Source organism: Cryptotermes secundus, unplaced genomic scaffold (genome assembly GCF_002891405.2).
Source record: "Cryptotermes secundus unplaced genomic scaffold, Csec_1.0 scaffold133, whole genome shotgun sequence".
In the NCBI taxonomy this organism is placed as follows: domain Eukaryota; kingdom Metazoa; phylum Arthropoda; class Insecta; order Blattodea; family Kalotermitidae; genus Cryptotermes; species Cryptotermes secundus.
Window position 1 is genome coordinate 1,576,081 of NW_019718024.1, and position 25,882 is coordinate 1,601,962.

Sequence of the window (25,882 nt, forward strand, 5' to 3'; positions counted from 1 at the left end):
GTAACAAAAAAATGCTGCAGCCAGTGCCGAGGGCTCGGTCGGTAAGAAGGTATGCTATCATATCACCTGCCCTGTCGGTAAGAAAGTATGCTATTATACCACCAGCATTTTTTTTACTGCTCCCTCCCAAAAAATCGCTGGTTCACACATATAGCTAGAATTAATAATTGATGTAAATGAAATGTTCTTATTTTACAGGCACTGGTGAGAAACTTTCTCCCAATAAATAATGTTGCAACCTGATATCTTGTACTGCAGAGGTTCTTACTCCGTTGTGTGTTTTCTGTTTTCAAACTGAGTTTAATATCATTTAACTCATTCCCCTTCAGATGGTTTTGAGTGAAGTGATATTAAACTCAGTTTGAAAACAGAAAACACACAACGGAGTAAGAACCTCTGCAGTACAAGATATCAGGTTGCAACATTATTTATTGGGAGAAAGTTTCTCACCAGTGCCTGTAAAATAAGAACATTTCATTTACATCAATTATTAATTCTAGCTATATGTGTGAACCAGCGATTTTTTGGGAGGGAGCAGTAAAAAAAATGCTGGTGGTATAATAGCATACTTTCTTACCGACAGGGCAGGTGATATGATAGCATACCTTCTTACCGACCGAGCCCTCGGCACTGGCTGCAGCATTTTTTTGTTATGAGAATTGCAGCTGTCCACCGCGGCAGCAGTGGCTGTGTTGCCCGCCAATAGCATTGAGTTGCATACCCCTGCTCCTTACTACTATGTCTGTTTTGATTGTTGCGCTGTCAAGTTCGGACGTTGCGGAGGGACTTATTAATTACCATGTACTAAACGTTAAACAAGCATCACTACAATTTGCAACTGCATATATTCATAGTCAAGAATGCAGCACGTACAGAACTGTAAGGCTTATTTTGGATTCTATCCATCGCCTGGTATATATAAGACAAAAACCACAAAGTTTCGGAGACTGCATCTGTCTCCGTCCTCAGGTGGATGGGGCAAGATAGACATACTCAGTTGGGCCCGTTAGAAAGAGCTAGTATCAATCACTGGACCTTATAAACCTTATAGTTCTGTACAGTATACACCATCGTCAGAATCCTCTAAAGTCTATTTAAAGTCTAAGAATGCACGTGTTTGAAATCACGTTCATATTGTCTATACTGCAACACAGGTTTAGGGGGTTGAAGAAAGGCCTAGGAACGCAACGTACTTATTTCTCAAGTTCCTTATGGTAAAAATGGATCCACGTTTAACGACGATTCGCATAAGGTAGGCCGCACACCGGCATGCGTCAAGATAGGATCTGCGACATGCCGCAAAGAAAGGAGCACAGTTAGGAAAATCGCCGCACACCGGTCTCAGTCATGATGCTGACGTCATAAAGTATGAATTTATGAATGTTACCATTCTCTCTACAAATATTGCACATCAAGAAGTTTTGCAATAAGTACAGAATTCTGTTACTTTTTACTTGACGACGCTGTCCGGATAGATGACAGGATAATTAATGAATACAGAGCAGTCAGTGGAATGAGAACTGCTATGAGAAACCAAAGTACTCGAAGCAAACTTTCCCCAGTGCCACATTCTCCACCAGAAATCCCACGTGATCTCACCAGAGATCAAACCAGAGCCGGCGGCAAACCTGCTGAGCTACGGAACGGCCTGCTATCGAAGGGACAACTATAAAACACATGCGACTCTGTGTCCAGTTACGACAAGAAAACATCTTTAACCTACAACGAAGGCGTCGTGTACGCATGTGCGGACACCGTGTCCAGACTTGAGCCTGCTTTAACTTGACCGCTATCAATTTCAGCGCTTTAGCGCACGGATTAAGAGTAAAAGTAAAAAAGTAAAGATAACCCTGTAACAGGCCGTAAAGGCCCATTGGGTTGTGAGATGTTGAGGTTCCCACATTTTCTAGACAATCGGCTCACAGATGGCGGTAAGGTTGTCAGTCCTACGCGCCGGCCGCCCTTTAGCCCCAAGAATATTCCTGGTACTCATTTCTGTTACGAGTTTGAGTCGACCCCAGGGGCCACAGTGCGGCTGGAAGGATTGGGGAAACAGCGTTTTCTGTGTGGTTTGTGCTGAGATGTTATAAGCAGGACAGTCTGAAATGAGTTTCTTTATTGCTAGTAGGGTGGGACTAAGTCCCTTGTACTGCGGCCACTTCTGGCCTATTGTACCAGATGCAGATGATAGGTAACGGTGATTGTAGAGCAATTGGTGGAATGAAGATTGGCAGGGGAAACCGAAGTGCTCGGAGAAAACCTGCCCCAGCGCCACTTTGTCCACCACAAATCCCACTTGAGACCCGGGGCGCCGCGGTGGGAAGCCAGCGACTAACCCCTTGAGCTATGTCGCGGCCCAAACAACGAGTTAGTTGTTGGGGAGTTGTCAGCAGTTCAGTTGAGTCAAGTAGCTGGTTGATGAGTGACAGAGTTCAGTTATCGGTTGGAAGTCCAGCCCGTGAAGAGAAGACTAGCAGCTTGGTATGAGAAGGCAGCCCACCTGGGGCCCGGTTAATTGTCAGTTGAGTAGCAGTACTGCACGGGTGGATGTGACAAAGAGGACCTGAGAGCGGATAGCTCTCCCGCGGTATGCCGTTACCAGGAAACGGCTACTGAAAACTCTATCCCGCGACCTTCCGGCCAGTAGCATAGTGCCAAAATCAACTACGCTACCGCGTGCCCCTTAGGGGTGCAAAACCGCTAACAAAATCCGAACTGGTAGGCCGTCCTATAAGAGACAGAGGGCTGATACTATTCCTCCCTTACTCGCCCTTGTTTCTTGCTAAGCATAATGCTAGATACCGAAGCTGGAGGCGATGTGTTCCTCCGAAACGTCAGTTCACGCTCAAAGGACTACATGGTGTTAAATCTCTTCATACTCATTGTTGCGAGAACCTCGAAACAAACGCAATTACTCCTGTTGAAAAGGCACGAACTGCTTTCCTACAGATGTCAACAGATGGGGGGGAGGGTCGCGTTTCTTTCACGATCTCACACATTAATTCCATAAACGAGGTTCAATTCTTCTGTAACGGTTAGCTCCTACGCAGTATCTTGCCACGATGACAACAACAAGCGCCCATTTGGCCACGGATCCTACATCATCATTATTAGAGTGACGACATGAGAACATACATCACACACAGTGATAAACTCGAGCAGCAGTATGCACCTGCGGTACAGCAGTGAATATGACCCCAAATATAGGCAGCAGCTTGACCCGTACATGGGAAAATGTACATTAATGGAGGCAGAGTTTCGTAGATTTCCTTACTTGCTGCAGGTTCAGAAGCTAATCGCACTGTCACGTGCATCATTTGCCTTGTATTACAGGAAGTATCCAAATCGGCCGCGCCATAGCTCAAGCGGTTAGTCGCTGGCTTCCCACCGCGGCGGCCCGGGTGCGAGCCCGGGGCTGGTCAAGTGGGATTTGTGGTGGACAAAGTGGCACTGGGGCGGGTTTTCTCCGAGTACTTCAGTCTCCCCTGCCAATCTTCATTCCACCAAATTCTCCACCATCATAATCAGTCGGGGTATGTACAATAGAGCAATCAGTGGCCGCCGTGCCGAGTGGACCCAACTGGACTCCAACCCTCACTTAAAAAAAAAAAATAGCGAATTAAAAATAACCTGGCAGACTCAGTGAGATGTGATACTTGAATCTACCATAATGAAGGAAACTGTGCTGGATGCGAAACAGGGCTTACTCTAAACTCAGCCGCTCGGAACCAAAATTAAATCCCTCGGACAAAGACCGAAATTCTTTTTCTCTCCACCGCGTTCACATCTGCTTACACGGTCAGTGAAGCAGCCAGAGGGTGGCGCTAACAGTACACCTGCATCTCGTGGTGAAGTTAAACAATGCGTGGAACTATACTTCTACTCATCCATACGTCCTCATGGGATGATCCTCTAGCAAACGAACAACCTTACCATTTTTCATTTCTATCCTTCGGAAAAATGAAGTTTCCCGAAATAAGGGTGAAGTTGTCCACGTGGTTAGCTAATTAAATAGTGACATGTCAGCACATTGCCAGGAAACAGCTCGATAAGAACCAACGATACGCTAACGCAACAACAGGGACGAATGATTATTGCTAGTTGTTAGGCAACATTCAGCGCGCCAATGGACTGGCGACATGGTTATCACGTTACTTGCTTTCTGTGTGGTCTGCGCTACGCAACAAGAGAACTGTGTTTTCAAAAACTCCGTGGCCTGCAGTCCGCAAGCGAATTATACCGACCGAGCAACCGCCGCTTGTCGGTGAAGTCAGTGCCAACTTTAGCGGATAGAGGGTGGTCGGTGCAACGAATCACCACAGCCGTTAATCTCGGTTTTCCAGACCGGAGCCGCTATTTCCTTGAAATAACTCCTCAATTATGCTCAAAAGGCTGAGTGGACCCCGTTCCAAACCCAGTACTTCTCAGAAAATCTGGTAGTGCCGGGGGAATCGAACCCGGACCTCTGGATCTGTAGCCTGGAACTCTGACCACACACGATTCTCGGTCCTACCAGATTTTCTGAAAAGCAGTGGGTCTGGAACGGGGTCTACTGAGCCTCGTGAGGATAATTGAGGAGCTATTTCAAGGAAATAGCGGCTCCGGTATAGAAAACCGAAATTAACGGCCGTGTGGATCCGTTACGCTGACCACGCGACACCCTCTATCCGCTAAAGTTGGCACTAACTTCGCCGACAAGCTGCGGTCGTTCGGTCGGTATAGTTCGCTTGCGGACCACAGGCCACGGAGTTTTTTTATGCGTGATGCTTTCCTTACAGTGAGTTATGGTGGTAACATTTGTTGTTCCTGTCAGTGATGTCAAATGCAGCGGCGCAGAAACAAAACAGGACGCAGAATTTAGAGTAACCCAACCCCAGATCATACTCAGTGTAGATGTTAAGATTCTTAATCTTGGCTCTAGACGAAACTAGAAAATCAGTTAATTCTCTGCTCTTCGCAAAATGTTCGCGGTTTCCACTGGACAGGCCCCACAGTGGTTCTAAGGGCGATCATAAGACCACAATATCGACTGTAGGTAACACAGTAGTTAAAACCGCTTCTTCTCTGGCACAAGAATTGTGAACTAAACAGCTTGTTCTGACAAGATGTGAAGACTGACAGGGTGTATCACAGAAGGGCATCAAACAATCGCTCTGCCTCCAGCGATACATTTCTCTCGTCTTTCCCTTCAGTCGTTCATGATTCTGTAATTGGTGGGCACATTCATGATAGGGTCGGCGAGGCAACAGCATGCCTGGCTCATCTCACAGTCAAGAAGCTCCCCTCGGATCCCCATGCGAACATCGAAGGAATGACACAGTCGTGGGCCGTACTGAACCCTACACGCTGTTATTTCACTAAGACTTCAAATCTAAATAGAAATGCCAATAAAATATTGTCACGTGTAGGGAGGTACGAGTGATGAAAATGACGGGTTCTAGTTCGTATGGTTGGACTTATTAGCACTTTGGTTACACTCTCTCTTAATTACAATCACTACAGCCATATCGCTGATTTACACACTTTACAGTTCCACGTTGCACAAGCACTTGAATTCTCCGTCTTCACTAGTCGTTTCCTGGCAACGGATCTCAACACTGAAACTAGCACTTCAAATTACTATGAAATCTTCACTCTGGAACTTCTGGACTTACTCCTCCAGCTTACAACTGACTCGTAACTGCCCTTGAACTAACTCTGTCACCGCATTCACCTCTCTTATAGGAACTCTGCACAGACCCCATGGAAAACACCGTCCCATTGTTGCTGACATCAGTTTTTACATGGAAGTATGTTTACCGAGCAATTGCTTAGGAAAGGGTTGCATAACCCGTTCTTTAACCACTGCTCGGCGCGGACGACACAGAATACAGCCTCATCTATTGTTACGTGTTGGGCCGTGTTTACAAAGCTGTTACCTGTCAACGCGTTGATCAAATTTGTTACTATATTATCCGGACTTTCTTTTTTGTTTAAAGTCCGTTCCATTTCCTTCCACAAGTCTCCACAAGAGACTGCTCGCCTCTCTGGAACCCTATCCGTTCATTTTCAGTGATCACAAAAGGCAGCCACTAAGTGCTACCGGTCAGTCCCCACCCTAAGAACCATTTTACTCAGTACTGTCCTCCAACGTTAAGTCTGGGTCTCGGCATGTCAAGTAGTTTCTTCCCTTCAGGTTTTCTGCCTAAAATTGTGTATCCATTTCTGTCTTAAACTGATCACCTTATTAACATAAGGTTAAGAGATCAGAGTGTCATGCTCTTCAATTCGTAAATATTATTTAACTCTCCTGTATCCAAATATTCTTCTTACTGGTCTGCTTCAGGCAATAATGCTGACAACATGAAACACGAACCTAGGACATCTTCGGGGGTTCAGCTTAGAAGGGCGCTTGGTTGCTCTGAAGTTAGCGTCCTCTGTTTTCAAACACCCTCAACCATGATCTTCCCTTTCCGTGCCAGATCACGACTAACCTCGATATAAACAGACACGTAAAATTAGTTTCTGTATTATAACGATAGGATATGTGAGGGTGCGCGCGTTTTAGATTTCTCGCCATGTTACACGGTATCCGACTGCAATATTTGTTTGGTTCACTTCACGTGTTATATACTGGCAACATTACTTTAGTTCGCTGCACAAGTATGCCGTTACAGAAAGTGAAGGTGTGTGACGGGCGGGCCACACCGCCTTCAAGATGAGCCATAACCTGCCTCCTTATCGCATTTCTACTTGAGTGCCTTTCTGCAGCAGCCTCTACCCCGCGGCACTCCGTGGGCACAGGGCTTCGCAACTCTCCTGCAGGCACGCACTTACGTATGAGGAGGGTAGAGCCAGTACGGCGACAGTTTTCACTACGTAACGGTAAATTTGCATCAAAAGTTGCTTACCACTAAGAATTAGAACTTCTACACAGTGTGACAATTAAGTTCACGAAATGACGCTATTACAGTAATACTACTGAAACCATCTATCAGGGATGAACGAGAATAGTTAAGAGAGAAAGTTTATTTCCACGACGTGCACGTTTCAACTTGTTTGGTTAATGCATATGAGGATTACAATTGTTTTGGTAAAATCAGTTTTTGTTTGTCGAGGGGGCACGCGGTAGCGTAGTTGGTTGAGTCACTATGCTACAAGCCGGAAGGTTGCGGGTTCAAGTCCCGATGAGGTCATCGTATTTTTTTCAATTGACCTAATCCTTCCGGCCGCAATGTGGCCCTGGGATCGACTCAACCTCTAACAGAAACGAGTACCAGGAATTAATTAAATCATTTTCCTGGGGAGTAAAGCGCGGCCGGCGCGTAAGGCTGACAACCTTACCACCATCTTTGAGCCGATTGTACTAGATAATGTGGGAGCCTCGACGTCTCACAACCCTAAGGGTCTTCACGGCCTGTTACAGGGATAGCTTCACTTTACTTTTTTTTTTTTTTTTTTTTGATTTAGTTTTTTCGTCGTGTCGAAGGTTTCAAAACGGAACAAGAGCAGCGATTAAGTTTTGTACAGAATTAAACAAAGCAGCTACTGAAACGTTTCAAATGTTGAAAGGTGCGTACGGTGAAGAACGTTTATCGAGAACAAGTGTCTCAATGGCACAACACGTTCAAAGAAGGGCGACAGCCGTTACAAGACGATGAACGGAGAGGCCGTCCTTCAACTTCCGGAACAGAAGAAGCGATGGAAGTCGTTCAAAAATGTTTGGCCGAAGATCGAACCTTCAGTGTTCGGATGTTACAAGAACAGACAGTGCTCAATAGAGAGGCAGCACGTAAGATATTAGTGGAAGATTTCAGAAAGAAAAAAGAAAGTGTGTGATCGTTCTGTGCCTCATTCGTTAATGCCGGATCAAACACATCAACGCGCTGCATCGTCCGATGAATTTGTTGAAATGACTGATGACGACAGAAATGTTTTAAAAAAGACTGTAATGGGCGATGAAAGTTGCTGTTCCATGTGAGATCCAGAAAGAAAACGTCAGATTGCAACTTGGTTGAGTCCAAAGAAACCGAAAGCTCAGAAAGTGAGACTGCAAAAACGCAGGCGAAAACAATGTTGACTGAATTCTCTGATGCTAAAAGCATCATTCATCACGAATCTGTTCCGGAGAAACAGATTGCAAACGGCACATTTCTTAAACAGGTGATCAGGAGATCGATCGCTCGAGTTCACTGCGTTAGGCCTGAGTTTCAGGAAAGTGGGTCCTGGTTCCTTCTGCACGACAATGCACCAGCGCATTTTTCGGGCGCGGTCTTCCGAGTTTTTGGCGAAACGAGGGACCCCTTGTTATCCCATCCACCCTACTCCCCTTATTTATATCCAGCTGACTTCTTTTTTTCCCATAAATTAAAAATTACAATGAAAGGGACGAGATTCGAGGCTGTTTCATCGATCCAGCAGACCGTGACGAGAGAACTGAAGGCGATACGGGATGAAGCGTTTTCTTTGGAATCCGATTCGTTGTATGAGTGATGTAAACGTTGTGCAGAAGCGGGCGGGGTCTATATCGAGTGACGGTATTAAGGAATATTTTTGTCTCTTTGTGTGGTTTTTATGGCCTCTGTTCGGGAACTTAATTGTCACACTGTGTAGTTCCAGCCATTACTGTTGCTACTGTTGCCTGCCATCTAGGAGACTTCAAGGATGAAATTACAAAGATTTTGATGTAGAATGATTATAATAATACCAGTACTCGCCAACAAGGACTGAGTAGAACCACAAGATCTCAGCCATGATAAATGGGTTTCGAACCCAAAATCGAAACTAGGATCTTCAACATACGAAGCCGGAAATGAAACACTCAACCGTCACGTTCCTATGCCAATAAGTTCTACTGTTCTTCCGACCTGAATGAAAATGAAAACGGGCGTAGGGGTCAACATCTTCGGCCTTTACACTTTGCGGATAGATTTCGGTAAGATAGGGGCCCCGTCCATGTGAGCAGCAGTATATGTTACACTGCAACATCCGGTTGCACTTTTCACTCAGCGTCTATTGTTCACAGTCTTACGTGCAACTTGGCGTCCCACAAAACGTGTTTAAAGTTCACATTCAGGAATGTTTTTCAAGCACAAGACACGCAGTAAAACACACAGCAAGCAAGAACGCGCAGGCGCATCGAAGGGACCTGCATAAGAGAAGACGGCAGTTTCTTCATCAAAAAGAATTTAACACTTGTTGACGGCAATAGTGGCCCAAACATATTGTGAACTTTTAAACATTTATACTTTTAAAGTTAACAAGCTTTGTGGGACGCGGTGTTGCACGTAACATTGTGCATAACAGACGGTAAACAGTATACATGCCGGTCACGGTAGCTTAGCGGTCTAAGGCATGTACTGTCTTCGCTCGCTTGGAAACCGGGATCGTGGGTTCGAATCCCACTCAGGGCATGGATGTTTAGTTTGCGTGTGCGTTTTTCTGTGTTTGTATACAGGTAGAGGCCTTGCGACGAGCTGATCACGCGCCCAAGGAGTCCTACTGAATGTGTAAGATCTAGAAAAACCGAAGTGAACGGAGAAGTTCATGGAGGTAGGCCTAGGCCCACTGGGGCTGTAGTGCCAAGAAGAAAAAGAAACAGTATATATGTTAGTTTTGTGGTTTTCACGGCGATGACTATGAAGAAAGTCGTCTTCTGGGTTTTGGCGCCGTTTATTCTTCGTTTTGGCTAAAACGAAGAATACACGGCGCCAAAACCCAGAAGACGACTTTCTTCAGTATATATTTAGTCAAAGACTGTAATCATACTTGGTTTAAGTCTATTGGTTATTCAGAATCCCTCTCAATAAGATCTGAGATTTACATTTTTACCGCTGATCGAAAGGATACAAGGTACCGTCTAAAGGACCGATGTCAGAGAAGGATGGTCACACTGCCTCTCCAACCAAACCAACATGCCTCAGTGAGGCGCAGTGCACCCCTAGCCTCCTTCACTTATTCTTCAAGAAACGTCATATCTCGGTGCGCCCGTTTTTGTGTCCACCCCCAACAATTTCTGGACTAATGTAGCATATTTACATGGAACTTGGCACGGATTTTGTGTACCCAGGGATCACACAACTACGCCCTACCAACACCACCAACATGTCCACTTCGTAAACTTCAAGCAACTGTGACACTGCTCTCTCACTGATGGACATGAGCCCTTCTTGCAGCGACTCAAGAACTTCCCAGCATTTTATGGAACCCGAAACTTCATTACCTTGTTCATAAGTGCCCTCCATTGGTTCCTATCCTGAGCCAGATCAATCCAATCCATATCATCCCATTCGATCTCTCTAAGATCCATTTTAATATTGTCCACCCACCTAATTCTTTGTCTTCTTAGTGGTCACTCTCATTCTGGCTTTCCCACCAATTTCCTATATGTATTCTTCTCCCCAATTCGTGTTACATGTCCTGTCCATCTCATCCTCATTCACTTGACCATTCTAATTATACTTGGAGAAGAGTACAAGTTATGAAGCTCCTCCTTACGCAGTTTTCTCCAACCTCCTGTCACTTCATCCCTCTTCGGTCCAAATATTCTCCTCAACACTCTGTTCTCAAACACCCTCTGTCTGTGTTCCTCCCTTAATGTCAGAGACCAGGGTTGACACTTAACACGCAATTTAAATATAAGATGCAGAGACTGTGTTCGCCGGATAGGATAAGACGGGCTGCATTTGGTACGCCGGCCACTAGTTGGCCTGCTGTACAAGCACAGGATGGTGATGGTGAGTACTGAGCAGCTTGTGGAACAAGAACTGGCCGGGGGAAACCGAAGTACCTTGGACAAAACCTGCCCCACTGGCACTTCTTGTCCACGACAATTCCCATATGACCTGGAATGAAACTTGGGACGCCGCGGTGGGAAGCCGGCAACCACCACCCGAGACATGGCACGACCTGCTGTCCACTAACTATCCCCCATGTTCGAAAATTACGCTTATGAAACTTTCAGGTATAATTTGTACATGGAAAAAAAATAATAAACGGTTAGCATTAACTTCCGGTTTGACGGTGGTAACTAACAAAGAACTGAAGCTACGTAAGTGCGAAAATTCTCGTATGGTGATAAACCGTACATATTCCTACTCAACTGTTGTGCGTGGCAACGTAGCACAGTTGGAACAAGTATCAAAGGAAATTATGTACATAAATGGATCACTAAACTGCATAATTACTGACTCCTAAGAGGTTCTGCCACAGTGCATTTATATTTGGGATTATTAATTTCGTTTTTATTTCCTCCGTCGGAAAGAGGTAGTATTTGAGGTTCTCGCAGCGGTAGTTACGAGGAGCTCTACCTTCTGCGTTATATTCCCGAAGAAAGAAATAGACCTATTTCCAGAAACGTTTTTTCACATTGCCCTTTGATTATTAAGCCCCGCCAAAGAAGGCTTCAGATGACCTTCAAACGACCACGGGAAACAAGAATATGAAAGCCGGTTCTCTCCTCTTCAGACTCGGTACATCACACTAGATGTCGTGTGTTAACGGGAATGCTTATGTCGCTATGCGATTAACAATGAACAGATCTGCAAAAGGCTAGAGGATGGCCAAAGTCCAGTAACGCAGTAATATCAAGCATACAGCAATTACTCGAACTTTTCAATTAATATCACAGATATACCTCCAATCCACCTTACGACTCCATGGCGTGGCGCTCTTATTAAGCACAGGGACAACTTTATCTATCTATCTATTTACCCATCTGTCTGTCTACCTATCTATCTATCTATCTATCTATCTATCTATCTATCTATCTATCTATCTATCTATCTATCTATCTATCTCTCCACCTACCTATCTATCTGTCTCTCTGTTTGCCTACCTATCTGTCTGTCTGTCTGTCTGTCTACCTATCTGTGTGCCTATCTATCTATCTATCTCTGTCTGTACTCAAGTGTCTGTTTGCCTACCAATCTGTCTGTCTACCTACCTATCTATCTCTCTGTCTGCCTATTTATCTATTTCTCTGTCTGTCTACCTATCTATATATCTCTCAAGCGGCCTCCGTAGTCTAGGGGTAACGTTCCCACCTCATGACTCAAGGTACGCGGGTTTAAACCCGGCGGAGGTCGTGGAATTTTTAAGGGCGGAAAAATTCAGGGAACAAGTCCTCCGGGAGGGACTTTAAGCCGTGGGTCCCGCGTCGTAGATTTACGGCACGTAAAAAATTCTCATGTCTATAGGAGGCCTCTCAGCAAAATTAGGCAAAGTTTCCCGCCCAAGTAGTTTCCAATGCCTCCGGTAGATGGGGGAAGTATCGGGTACCACTGCCGACCTCGTTGGCTGAACGGGGCTGATAGCAAGCACCAGTACCGGTAGGGTATGGCGACTGGTAGAATATCAAAGGGGGACGTACGATAGACTATTAGTCGCGATGCATGGGGAAACCCACCCTCTCAAATAATAATATCTATCTATCTATCTATCTATCTATCTGTCTGTCTGTCTATCTACCTACTCGTATCTATCCTTGTTGCTCCCACTTCGAGCGTATGATATCCGTGAATCGCTTCGTTTCACTTCAGTTTCTCAACCTAAGACACAGTCAGTAGGACTCCTTGGACGGGGGATCACCCCGTCGCAAGGCCGGTACCTACACACAAACACTGAATAAACACAAACAACAAAGCCTTGAGTGGGATTCGAACCCACGACCCCAATGTTCGAGCGAGCGAAGACAGTTCATTCCTTAGACAGTGCGGCCGGCCACTGCGATCGGCAACTTTACCTCTGCTTTACAATTTCTGTCAGCCTCACCATAATCACCGCAGAATTTGAAGGAAAGTAGACATCACGGGACAAGTTCTGACGAGATATAGCTGTTTGCTATTGGCTGTTAAATCACAGAATACAGCGGAATAGGTATAGAGCAATGTTTCTGAGAAAGGACAGTGGGGTACGATCTCAGATATCGTAGAATAAAGAACTTTTTAGCTATGCATATTATTCTGGAACTTGTCTGAACGGTATCAAACAAAACAGTGGAAACGCAAATTAAATATAACCAGTTTTCCTGACACAAACTAACCATTGATCCAGTGATAAGGAAGCACCGTTACAGTAATCCTGACAACAGGGTTTGGCACAAACAAAAAATTGTCACGTGTATCAGTGACTAAAGACGGAATTCAGATTGGTAATTGGATTTAAAGACCACTTACAGGTCGTAACTACAATTCATTATAACACTTTCAAGATTACAGTAATTATAACACACAAATAAAGTCTTCGAATGACGAGATAAGTCTTCAAAGGCCGGCTTCTAATTCTTCTTCCACTACGAACTTCCAGTGGCTATCTCCTACCGAGAACTGACTAGTAGCGCCGAGTGTCTTCAAGATAACTTCTCTGCACGGACCCACGGAAAACGCCGTCTTTTGTTAAGGATGCGTGTTTACAGCTTTGATGCCTGACAATATACGTCCTATTGTTCCAAGCGTTTGGGTGGCGCAGACCGCTTAGAAGAAACACAGTTTACTCTATACTGTTGTCATGTTTGTTTTTTTTTGGGGGGGGGGTGTTTACCGGTCGTCGCAGAAAAACGGCATTTCTTCTACTGTTGCCTGTATTCGTTGCCGTGAGAATGTTTATGGACAGTTCTCCACTGTTGCGTAACCTAGCAATGGCCTGTTTACCAAAAATCAGTCTTTCGAAGGAACTTGTTTACCAAGACGTTGCCTATCACTGGGTGTAGATGTAACAGAATTAAATGAATACTGCATTGCATTTCATCCACGATACTGTCACCTTCTACAGGTCTATCAACTTAGTTGCAGACATCACGCAGAAACATGCTGGCCATAACTTACATGTACTTGTGACAACCCACCCGGATTCTTCTACGTCGGTAGGTATGATAAACGCAACTGCGGCAGACGGCTCCATTATGAAAGCCATTACCGACCGTCAGTCTTTTTGCACTCATGACAATGTCCGCATATAAACCCGATCAAGGACTACTGTGACAATGGGAATATCCCGAACTAGGCCACAACTCATTCAGGTAATATTCTCGAACCTGTCTCCTAAGAATATTAGAGGACAATGCGTCTCTGTACAAATGTTATGTTTTTGGACATTATCAATCGTCTTGTCTTTGTCTAAAAACCGTCCTGTTTATTTTTAAAAGCACAACGTTTCGGAGACTGGATTCTGTCTCCGTCTTTAGGTAGAACCTACTCAGTTGGGCCCAATCGACAGAGTTAGCCCCTGTCTCTAGACACATGTTCCAGCTTCAAGAAGGGGTGCATAAACGCAGCATAAACCATAATCAGAAAAGTGAGATGGCTGGAAGACTTAGCGAGCTGCATCTTTGCTAAAATCGCCCTACACACCACTGGATGATTTCCTTCTTTCTTTATTCGAAATTTTTTGTTTGCCGTCTCACGTGTTCCAATCCGATTCGAAACTTGATTTTCTTTAATGCAAAGCTCCAGTAAATTCTCAGAATTATCTTTAAGACATAATCAGAGCTCCTTAAAGAGAGGACCAGGGCATCGTAAGGCAAATACCATGACATAATAATACTTTAACGGATTTGATCAACGCGTTGCCAGGCAACACCTCTCTAAACACGGTCCAACACGCAACAATAGAGGAAGCTGTGTATTCTGTAGATCCTACTGACGCGCAGATAGACTGGCTGGATAGCGATCACGTGATATGTGTTTACTGTAGGTCCACGTCCGTTTCGCGGCTATATGAGTGACAGAATACATTCAGGGCAGTTATGAGTAGTAGTAGCGGCAGAAGCACGGGAATAAGGAAGCAAGCAGTTTGAGGGGTACAGAAGAGTACAAAAAGTCAACCTGTGAAGATTTAACGTGTGGTTTGAAGACACTGTGTGTGCTATAGTGCAGTGATATTGGGAGTGCGTGATTTAGGCAGACTTTTATACTTCCTGTGTTATAAATCCTTGAAGATTAGTGGAGAAATACTGAAAAGAATAGCGTGGAGTGCTTTGTAGTGTGAAAATCAGTAAGAGTGTTACAATTATTTGTAGTTATTTGTAGTATTCAATAAATCCAATTACCGATCCTAACCCCGTCTTTAGTCACTGATACACGTGACAATACATGAAAGCACCGAAGAACAGCCTTCATCAGTCCAGGATTCGAGGCGTTCCGACACTGGACAGAGAACCCTTGCGTCTGCAACAATGGACCGTCCAATCTGTACCTTCATCACTGAACTTTCCAACATCCCCACAACATGGCGACGGCTCTTTCTTCTATGCGGGTATGTTACGTGTTTCCCAGAGTGTAGGTGATAAAATCTATCCCCACCAAAAAAAAGGAAGTGAGGGGGTGAACTGAGAGACTTCGTGGGTCTGATCGGAAGAGAAATAAAAAAGAAACATTGAAAGAGCAGGAAAGATGATGATACAGCTAGAGGTAGAAAGAGAAAGATAGAAACACGCTGCGAATAAAGATATTAAAAAGTTGTGTGCTGCAGAAACTGTCTGCTTGAGAAGTCTCGGTATCGGTTTCCGGATCCCTTTTGCCTACTTCCCTGGGGCATGAACTCTCCACTTGCTTGCCGGTAAAGAACGCGTTAAAACCGTAAAACGATTTTTCACGTAACCAAATTCTTTTCCCGAAATCTTGGTTTCTGGGCTTTGGGAATCGTCCGGTACTGTAAAAAAACACGACGTTTCGGAAAAGGGTATTTTTTTCCGGAGACACCTACTCTGTTTGGCCCGGTAGAAAGAGCTACGTCAATCATTGGAAAAGTACAATGACTTCTTCTGTGTCTCATTTTATTTAACATCTTTCCTTGGACTTATATATTATGTGCTGTATATTACACACAGCTCAAAAATCTAAATGACTACGATATTGCTTGACTGTACCATTCCGACATTCTATCTTAACAATAAGAGATGTGCGATATCACAGACAATACTGTAGCATGAACAGCCGTTACTAGGTAACGATCGTCAGATGGGCGGTTATATCGGAATCGTGTCTGGGAAACGGAGTGTTGTCTACGCGGTTCGTGTCGAGGACTTATAAAGACCTGGGGCAACCAGACAATGTTCAGAACATTGGACAAGGCGAACCCCGACACAGGAAATATAAGAGGCTTAATCTTGACGGCGGTCAAGCATACCACCGTTCAAATGACTAGACTGCTGTTGTAGCAGAAGCTACTAATGATAGGGCATGATCTGCTTAACTGCGCCTGGACTGATAAGAGGCCCTGTATATGTTGTATATACATACATTTAATGACATGTAAAATGTAAATTGTACATACTGACAACAGACTTATGACTGCCGACTGTGACTCCGGCAAACGGCAGCCCCGTCCTCTCGTCAGAGAGCGCGCCCCACATCAACAAGCCTGCAACTGTCTGACAGTAATAAAGATCTGGTCTTAAGCCCCAGATGTTACTATCTCGTCACCAAAAAACAGGGCAAAATCATGACACAGAGATAGGAAATAGATGTTTTGAAAACGTGGCACAATTCAGATATTTGGGATCAACGATAACAGATCGAAACCTGATTCAGGAGGAAATTAAGAGGCGATTGAACTCGAGAAATTCAGTCCAGAACCTTTTGTCTTCTCATCTGTTGTCCAAAAACATAAAAATTAGAATATACAAAACTATAATTTTGCCTGTGGTTCTGTATGGGTATGAAACTTGGTCTCTGACATTAAGGGAGGAACACAGACTGAGGGTGTTTGAGAACAGGGTGTTGAGGAGAATATTTTGACCGAAGAGAGATGGAGTGACAGGAGGTTGGAGAAAACTGCATAATGAGGAGCTTCATAATTTGTACTCTTCTCCAAGTATAATTAGGATGAACAAGTCAAGGAGGATGAGGTGGGAAGGTCGTGTAGCACGAATGGGGGAGACGACGAATGTGTATAGGATATCGGTGGGAAAGCCGGAAGGAAAGAGACCACAGGGAAGACCAAGGCGTAGGTGGGTGGACAATATTAGAAAGGATCTTAGATAGGATGGGATGGTATGGATTGGATAGCTCTGGCATAGGATAGGGACCAGTGGTGGGCTCTTATGAACACGGTGACGAACTTCTGGATTCCATAAAATGCTGGGAAATTCTTGAGTAGCTGCTGACTTGGCGGCTCCTCTAGAAGGGCTCAGCTCCATGAGTAAGTAAGTGGGTGGGGGTGGGGGGTGGAGTCCAACTGGGTCCACTCGGCACGACGACCACTGATTGGCCTATTGTAGCCTGTCCCACGTGATTATGATGATGGAGAATGTGGTGGAATGAAGATTGGCAGGGAAACCGAAGTACTTGGAGAAAACCCAGCCCCAGCACTACTTTGTCCACCACAAATCCCACTTGACCAGACCACGGATCGAACCCAGGCCGCCTCGGTGGGAAGCCAGCGACTAGCCGCTTGGGCAATGGCGCTGCCTCTGACGTGGAGCTTAATTACAACTAAAGAAGAGCCGGGATAGCGCAGTCGGTAGAGGGATTGGCTACGGGCTGGATGTGAGGAGCCGGGATAGCGCAGTCAGTATAGCGACTGGCTGTGGGCTGGACGTGAGGAGCCGGGATAGCGCAGTCGGTATAGCGACTGGCTGTGGGCTCGACGCGAGGAGCCGGGATAGCGCAGTCAGTATAGCGACTGGCTGTGGGGTGGACGAACAAGGAGTCGGAATTCGGGTCCCGGTTGGGTCAAGAATTTTCTCTTCTCCACGTCGTCCTGACCGGTTCCGGGGTTCACCCAACCTCCTGTCCAATGGGTACAGGGGCGATTTTCCCGGGGTGCAGCGTCCGAGTCGTGAAGCTGACCACTCACTTCCAGCTACTGCCCCATACGCCTTCACGGTGTAGTACTAAATTAATTAAGGACAGGGAGAACTTTACATTTTTGTGAGAACTACAGCAAACAATTTTGGATTCTGTCCATCTTTTAAACTGTTTATTTCCAGACTTCCAAAGGATCAACTTGCGAATCAAATATTTTGCCCCTAGAATACGGCGCCTATGTTAATGCTAGTGCGAAGCCCTCCAGAACAGTAGAAAGTGCACAGGCCTCGGTCTGGAGGGCAACGGCACGACTGCATTCATGAATAAATAACTGATTACTGAGAAACCTTGCGGGATTAGAAAAGTTAAAACAGTCTAGGTTGGAATTTAAGTACTTGCTGAGTAACATCTCCATTTTGCGCACGCAATAAAAGGTAAAATTGTCCCTGTGCTTAACTCATTAAACTTGGCTTCGCCACTGGCTGGAGGTGAGTGGTTACCTTCACGCCCCGGTCACTTTACCCCCTTCACCCATTGGATAGGAGGTTGGCTGGATCCCAAAGCCGGTCTGGACGACATGGAGAAGAGTAAATTCTTGATGCCACCGGGACACGACCCGCAGCCAGTCGCTATCCCGGCTCAACGACAGACGCAATAACAATTTAATTTCCTCATCAACAATTTCTAACTGCGAAGTATAGGAGTATATAACGGAGCAGGCCAGTAATTGAGACAAGCAAGGATCCCCCCACCACAATCCACCTCTGCCCTGCAGGCAATAAATCGCTCCGTTAGTATCTGCACGTAATAAAACAATATCTGTCTGAGCATTCGTCCTCGTGATGCGAACAATGCACTGTGCATCCTCCCCCCCCCCCAAGTGATTTACGGTCATATGCTTATGATTTATGTTTCATTACAAATGAGAGGTGAGCGTGTGTTTGTTTGGTTCTAGCTAACCGGCTACAGCAGTAAACACTCCCACTGGGCTCGCGGTGAGTAATCAAATTCCGTCAGCATTGATTGAAGTGGTAGAAATGAACTCATTTCGAGTGAACGGAAATTGGGCGCATGCGCTGTAAGAAGTGACATAACCTAACCAACTAGACCGGAAGTTGTGCAACCTGTATTTCACTTCACTCAGCTATCCAAATATCAGACTGTGAGCCCGTCACTGGCATAGCGCCGAATTACATTAAGAGAAATCAGAGATTTGTGTCCCTAATTATCCGTGATCCATGCCCTCTGCTTTCAAAGGTGTGACAACCTAAATGACATTATTTCTCGATAGTATCCATGTTTTCTCACGCTGCCTCCTGATAACATCTAAATGTCTTTCAAACTGCGAATATCCATAACACGAAGTTAATTAAACACACGTGTTATGTCACGCCGGCCGTTTCCAGTACAATGACCCTGAACATTTACTAGTAGTGGATGCTTCGGATCCTCGTTTCTGTTCGAGCATCTCAAAGCCACGTTACGCTGCTTGAAGCTGGAATTATGGTTTCAGTATCTCCGCAAGCGAATATCAGAGGATGAAAAATGAAAAGCGAAATTCTGTTGAATACCTTGGTTACAGCCCGGCAGTAGATCCTTCAGCGAAAAACTTGGCATTAGCCTTTTCCAGCCTCATTTATAACTCTACCTCCTCCTCCTTCCAATGTCTATTTTTATGTATACTGTAACGCGGATGGCCAGAGCGTTGCTAAACAACGGCTCGGTAAGCAAACCTCAATAGAGAGACTGTTATCTATGAGGTCCGCGCCGAGTAAAAGCACGGAGATATAGGAAGTCTGTTGCCAGGCAACGCAGCGGTAAACATGCATCCACAACAATGGGAGACGGTGTTTTCCGTGGAGTCCGTGCAAAGTAGTTATGTTAAAAACAAACGGCGCTACGGTTGAGTACTGGGTTCTGAATTCTCGGTGGAAGACAGCCAGGAAAGTTGGTAGAAGAGCTGTGAACCATTAAAGCATGACTAGAAGACTTGATTCACGTGTAATATTTGGAGTGTGTGATTCAGTGAGACTGTTAACAGTTCCTGCATTTTAGTTGTGTTACCAGGAGAGGACCAGTGTGTCTGTAAATCAGCGATAGCGCTGTATTTGTATGTGATTAACAGAGATTGTAACCGAAGTGCCAATTAATCCAGTCATCCAAACTTGAACCCGTCACGCGACAACACTTTCTAAGTCAAGCTCTGTTTAAGAATACGGGCTCCCCAACCACTCTTTGCAGATGCCCGTTTCATTTCTCATCATTCGGTTCTATTCCTTGGTTCTTATATCCTTGTCTCTTATTCTTCACACACCACAAGAACTCGGTTGTATTTAGTCTCGTCCGGTCCCTGGTCTACAACTTTTTCTTTCAAGGGTAACATTCTCAAACTGTTATTTCTCCATGGGCAACACAATGCCGATTGTATAAATAATAATCAAATTTTTATGTTGTTATTAGCTGGAAGACCGCCTCTGTGGTCTAGTGGTCACAGTTCCTGCCTACAGATCCAGATATCCCGGGTTCGATTCCCGGCGTTACCAGGTTTCTCTGAGAAGTAGTGGGTCTGGAACAGGGTCCACTCAGCCTCTTGAGGATAACTGAGGAGCTATTTGAAGGAAACAGCGGCTCCGGTATAGAAATCCGAGATTAACGGTCGTGGGGATCCGTTACGCTGACCACGTAACACTCTCTATCCGCTGAAGTTGGCAATAACTTCGCCGACAAGCGGCGGTCGCTCGGTCGCGTAGTATTTTTTTACTAGCTGGAAAATTGGAGCTTTTTTGTACAGAAAACTGAACGGAATTTCTTAACCTTAAAATTTTATTGCAAGTGCAAGTTCTACTGCCACCGGGTGAACACCCAATTGCAGTAAATAATTGGGTGTTCACCCGGTGGCAGTAGAACTTGCACTTGCAGTCACCGTAGCCGAGCGGTCTAAGGCATGTACTGTCTTCGCTCGCTCGGAAGCCAGGATCGTGGGTTTGAATCCCACACAAGGCATGGATGTTTGGTATGTGTGTATTCTGTTTTTGTGTCGTCCTGTGTTCAGGTATGGGCCTTGCGACGAGCTGATCACCCTTCAGAGTCCTACCGTCTGTATAATGATCAAATTGAAGAAAAGACCCTCGACACCGCAGGGTATAAGAGGAACGGATTAAGTAAGGTAAGTAAATTTCTGGTCAAGTCGGATTTGTGGTCGACAAAGTGGCGCTGAGGCAGGTTTTCTCCGAGTACTTCGGTTTCCCCTGCCAATCTTCATTCCACCAATTGGTCCACAATCACCGTCTGGGGCTGGTACAATAGGCCAGAAGTGGCCGCAGTACAAGGGACTTAGTCCCACCCCACTAGCAATAAAAAAGTAAGTAAATAAAAACTTCTGAATGTTTATAATTAACTAAAACATGACAACTTACTAACGTGACCGCTAAGCTTGCGTTATGCTTGTGGGCAGCTGGAAGATTCGACTTAATCTGTCAGCCGTTTCTTTTTGTGGATCTGTTTAGCATCACCGAAAGCAAAGTCTGTATAGAGTATTCCTCCCGATAAGTAGGCCCAGAAGACGGCTGTCCTCTGCCGCAGAATGGGACATGAAGTTACACTCAGACCTCAGGCCATTACTCCTCTGTGGGCCGGTTACTTCGTGCTGTCAAGTGGGTCACCGTCTTCATGTGATGCTTCACGGAGGCTAACGCTCTGCCCAGATCATGTCCACAGTCGCCTCGTAAACGTCTGCTGGAACTCTTCAGTGTTTGTTTCATACCGAACTTTCGCCGTGCTTTCTTTGAAATACTTTCTACCTATTTTGGATAGTGACAAATAGTATTATGATTAAATGAAATAATGAAAATTTCATTCGGAAGGCAAATATGTTTACAGTTTGCTTACAATCTGATATTTTACTTTTAGCTTTGTTTCAGTCATTCAAGTACACTGGAAAATCTGCCAAGAAGGCCAGATCACATACCCAATTTGCATTCTTAATGGCTGACTGACTGGATGTCCTGTTTCGATAAGGGGGAAATCGTAGGATTTTTACACCGATCATAAAACATTAGTAATGATGCCTACACGCTTAGAGAGTTCCAAATGAACCTCCTGGCGTCTATGTACATATACAGGGTGTTTCACGACTTTAGGGCATAACTGCAGGAGGTGATTTCCTAGGTCTTTGTGATCAAATAGTTCATATAAACATGTGTCCGATTTTGGACGGTTACGGAGTTACGACCGTTTTAAACTCAGAATAGAAGGTAACGATTACTGACAATAAACGGAACAAAATAATAAACCAGCATAATACATGATACATTTAAAGTATGAATGTAAAGTTAACTTCGTGAAATTACCTTCAATTTGAATTTATTGGTGCTTAAAGCTGATTTTCGAAAATGACCTCCGGCCGCAACACAGGCTGCCGCTCGGTTGTGAACCGCGCCGGACATACCAACCCACCACGCCTTAGGTACCTCTCAAGTGTCGGGATAACGAGAACGCTCTGTCTGTAGCTGGCTAAAAATAGCGACCCGTCAGATGATAGACGCGGTTCACACGAGGGCGTGTACGGGAATGAAAAAATGGTCATAACTCCGTAACCGTCCAAAATCGGACACATGTTTATATGAACTTTTTTTATCACAAAGACCTAGGAAATCACCTCCTACAGTTAAGCCCTAAAGTCGTGAAACACCCTGTATACATAGTAACGAGAGAATGCAGTTAAATACCTCTGTCTGGCCTTGCACTCACTGAACATTTATAAGTTCTTGGAATACTTCGAAACTAGACGTTACGCCACACGCAAATATACACATTCATTTCGGCAGTGGATTATGACCGCCGTTTCAGGAACAGCCAGTAAACAGTAAACACACTTGCTGAATATCAAGGAGAATTGTGTTTCAACATGCTTTTGAAATATCAGCTACCCGCCTTTGTGTTGTCATTCGGTTCAAACTAACGGACAACGCACTTCAAATATTTTTTGCGCTGTTTGTGCAACACACGTTCTGTGACGCAACAAGTAACCTGTTTTCTTTGTTCTCAGATTCGCCTGCAATAAAAGCTTTCGATGGACTGACAGTATGACTTGTTCTGAAGGTTCTCAACATTTCTTTCAAATACTGTCGGATTTTCAGTGCCTTAAGGAGACAATCTATCTTTTGTTTTACGCAACCCGAAACATAATTTTGGTTGACACCCGAATGTTTAATTTCAAAATATCCTCACTTTTTGGCATGCTTACATAGTGTTTACATACCAAGCACATGGAGCGATCATTATACTCAACAGAACACTACTTCTCAGTCCGCTGCCCTTCAAACACATCGTTTTACTTGCAAGCCATGGATACTGCCGCGCTGACTGTTTCCTAGCAACGAGCAATGAACATCCGTCCTATTGTTGTGTGCGCTTGCGCCGCTCCCTAGCTATACACGTTGCTCTGTCATACACAGTGTCTACATGAGAACTGAGCAACATGAAAGCGTACATTTAACCGTATGTATGCATAGCATACCATTTGCTTGGGAGTGTGGGGGGGGGGATACGTAACACTGAACCAGAAGCTAAACAGAACGCACTAACATGTTAACGCCTATTACGCGAGCGCTACGTTACCGCTACGTGCAGCTGGGGAGGTAGGGGCCAACATGTCACAATATGTTCATGCTATATGTTCAATGCAACCCGTCAACACAAGAATTAAACATAGTTTTGAAGCAAAAATGAAAACAAACATAGGCTTAACTTTGTGGCCGCGCCATAGCTCAAGCGGTTAGTCGCTTTCCCACCGCGGCGGCCCGGGTTCGATCCCGGGTCTGGTAAAATGGGATTTGTGGTGGACAAAGTGGCGTTGGGGCAGGTTTTCTCCGAGTACTTCGCTTCCCCCTGCCAATCTTCATTCCACCAATTGCTCCACAATAGGCCAGAAGTGGCCGCAGTACAAGGGACTTAGTCCCACCCCACTAGCAATAAAATAAACATAGGCTTAACTTTTACAAGAATCAAAGCCTTTCTTCCAAGCATTTGAAGCGTTAAGACGTCATAATTACGTCAACTGTCATTTGGATTATATCAATGTAATACAATGTTTAACCACTAATGGTAAAAAGACCCAACTGCATCATTGCCTGCAGGTCATCGCAAGATCGGCTTAGAGTTCAAGGAAAGAAACATCGTCTCTAGTGGCAATGATCGCAGTTACAGAATCGAGAACTTTCTGTATCGATCGATAAGTCTCATTAGCCTACATTGACAGATTTTCTTANCCCCGTGTCCCCCCCCCCCCAGAATGACTTAAATTAAAACGTGAAAGCAAACTTAGAAATACCCATTAATTTCTATTTTACTGCCAAAATCAATTTAATAATATTCCATTATTTGAAAATCACACATATAGAGACAAAGACATATATCAGAGCATAAACTCTAACAAGTTTATGATAATTCTAGAACAACGCCCGAGAAATTTTACGCTCAAAGCGAGTCAAGGCGAGATGCGTCGCTTCGAACTTAATTGCAGACATATTTACATTTTTGTTTTCGTGGTCAGCCCAAAAACTGAATGAGCAATTGATATGAAATGCGACTAACGTAAAGTTAGCACTTCGTTTAAAGTACGGTATGTCCTGGTTGTGATTCGCTGGAGCCTCTCTTCCGGAAATTTCATGCAAATTTGTGAAGCCCCGTTAGCGCTACCGGCACCAGATAATCCAGAGGTAACCTGCTGCCTGGGCAAGCTGCATGTCTTTAATCCACCTAGCATTAACTATCATGAAGTGTTTGCAAAAGACAGAGAGGGTTGATGAGGTCTGAAGAAGGGGGCTGAAGGAGTAATTTGCATCCATTATGAACTTAGGTGGAAATAAAAGTGTTCTGCAGTCGTCGTGGATGCCGGTGGAGGAAGGTACTTTAACCACCAGTGCCACCACCCCATCCCATTTCTACTAAAGCTCTTTCATCAAGGTATATGGAGAAAGAGAAGGTGAAATGGATGGATGAGTGGGGAAAGTGGATGTGAAGAGAAGTGGGGAATTCGAAGGTGAGTTGGGATGAAGACGAAAACCTTCCATTGCGTAAAGAAGTAATTCCTAAGGTTTTCTATAGCGTGACATCTATACATTTCGTTTCTCAACGCATCTTCATATGACCCGGCCTACAGTTTTCTATAGCGTCACATCTATACACTTCGTTTCTCAACACATATTCATATGGCCCGGCCTAGTTTTCTATAGCGTGACATCTATGCATTTCGTTTCTCAACGCATCTTCATATGGCACGGCATACAGTTTTCTATAGCGTCACATCTATACACTTCGTTTCTCAACACATATTCATATGGCCCGGCCTAGTTTTCTATAGCGTGACATCTATGCATTTCGTTTCTCAACGCATCTTCATATGGCACGGCATACAGTTTTCTATAGCGTCACATCTATACACTTCGTTTCTCAACGCATCTGCATACGGCCCGGCCTACAGTTTTCTATAGCGTGACATCTATACACTTCGTTTCTCAACACATCTTCATATGGCCCGGCCTACAGTTTTCTATAGCGTGACATCTATACACTTCGTTTCTCAACGCATCTGCATACGGCCCGGCCGGCAAAGAGAAACACAAAGCACTCGCGCACACGTTCACGGGCGGTAAGTTTCATCCTGGGATTCAGTCTTTATCATGATTTTGTTCAATGTGAATGAGCTCCAGTTTTTTCAGACACAGAACATTTCTATACATCGATACCTATCAATACACACAAAAAATTATAGGAATTAATTTAAAGCATTCTTTAAAAAAGATGAAAATGTTTATTACTAATGTTATAAGGACAGAATAATTGTTCAAATTTACGAAACAGTCAACTGAATCTACATGAAAACTATTACTTAAAATGTACCTCTATTATACGAAGGCACAAAGTGAACTGCTTCGGTCACTAAGCACTCTACCATTGTGAAATTTTGTTAGGGGATTCCATGCAAAGATTTCTACCCTGAAGATGGAAGAAGCACTTCGCTCCGGAACTGTCCTACCTATCATACTAGACAGCGTCACATGCAAAAGTAATCTCCACATTCAACGCCGTGAGACCCCCAAACCGAACGAGAGTTCGCATGAAACCACTGACGATAGTGGGACTAGACATAAACA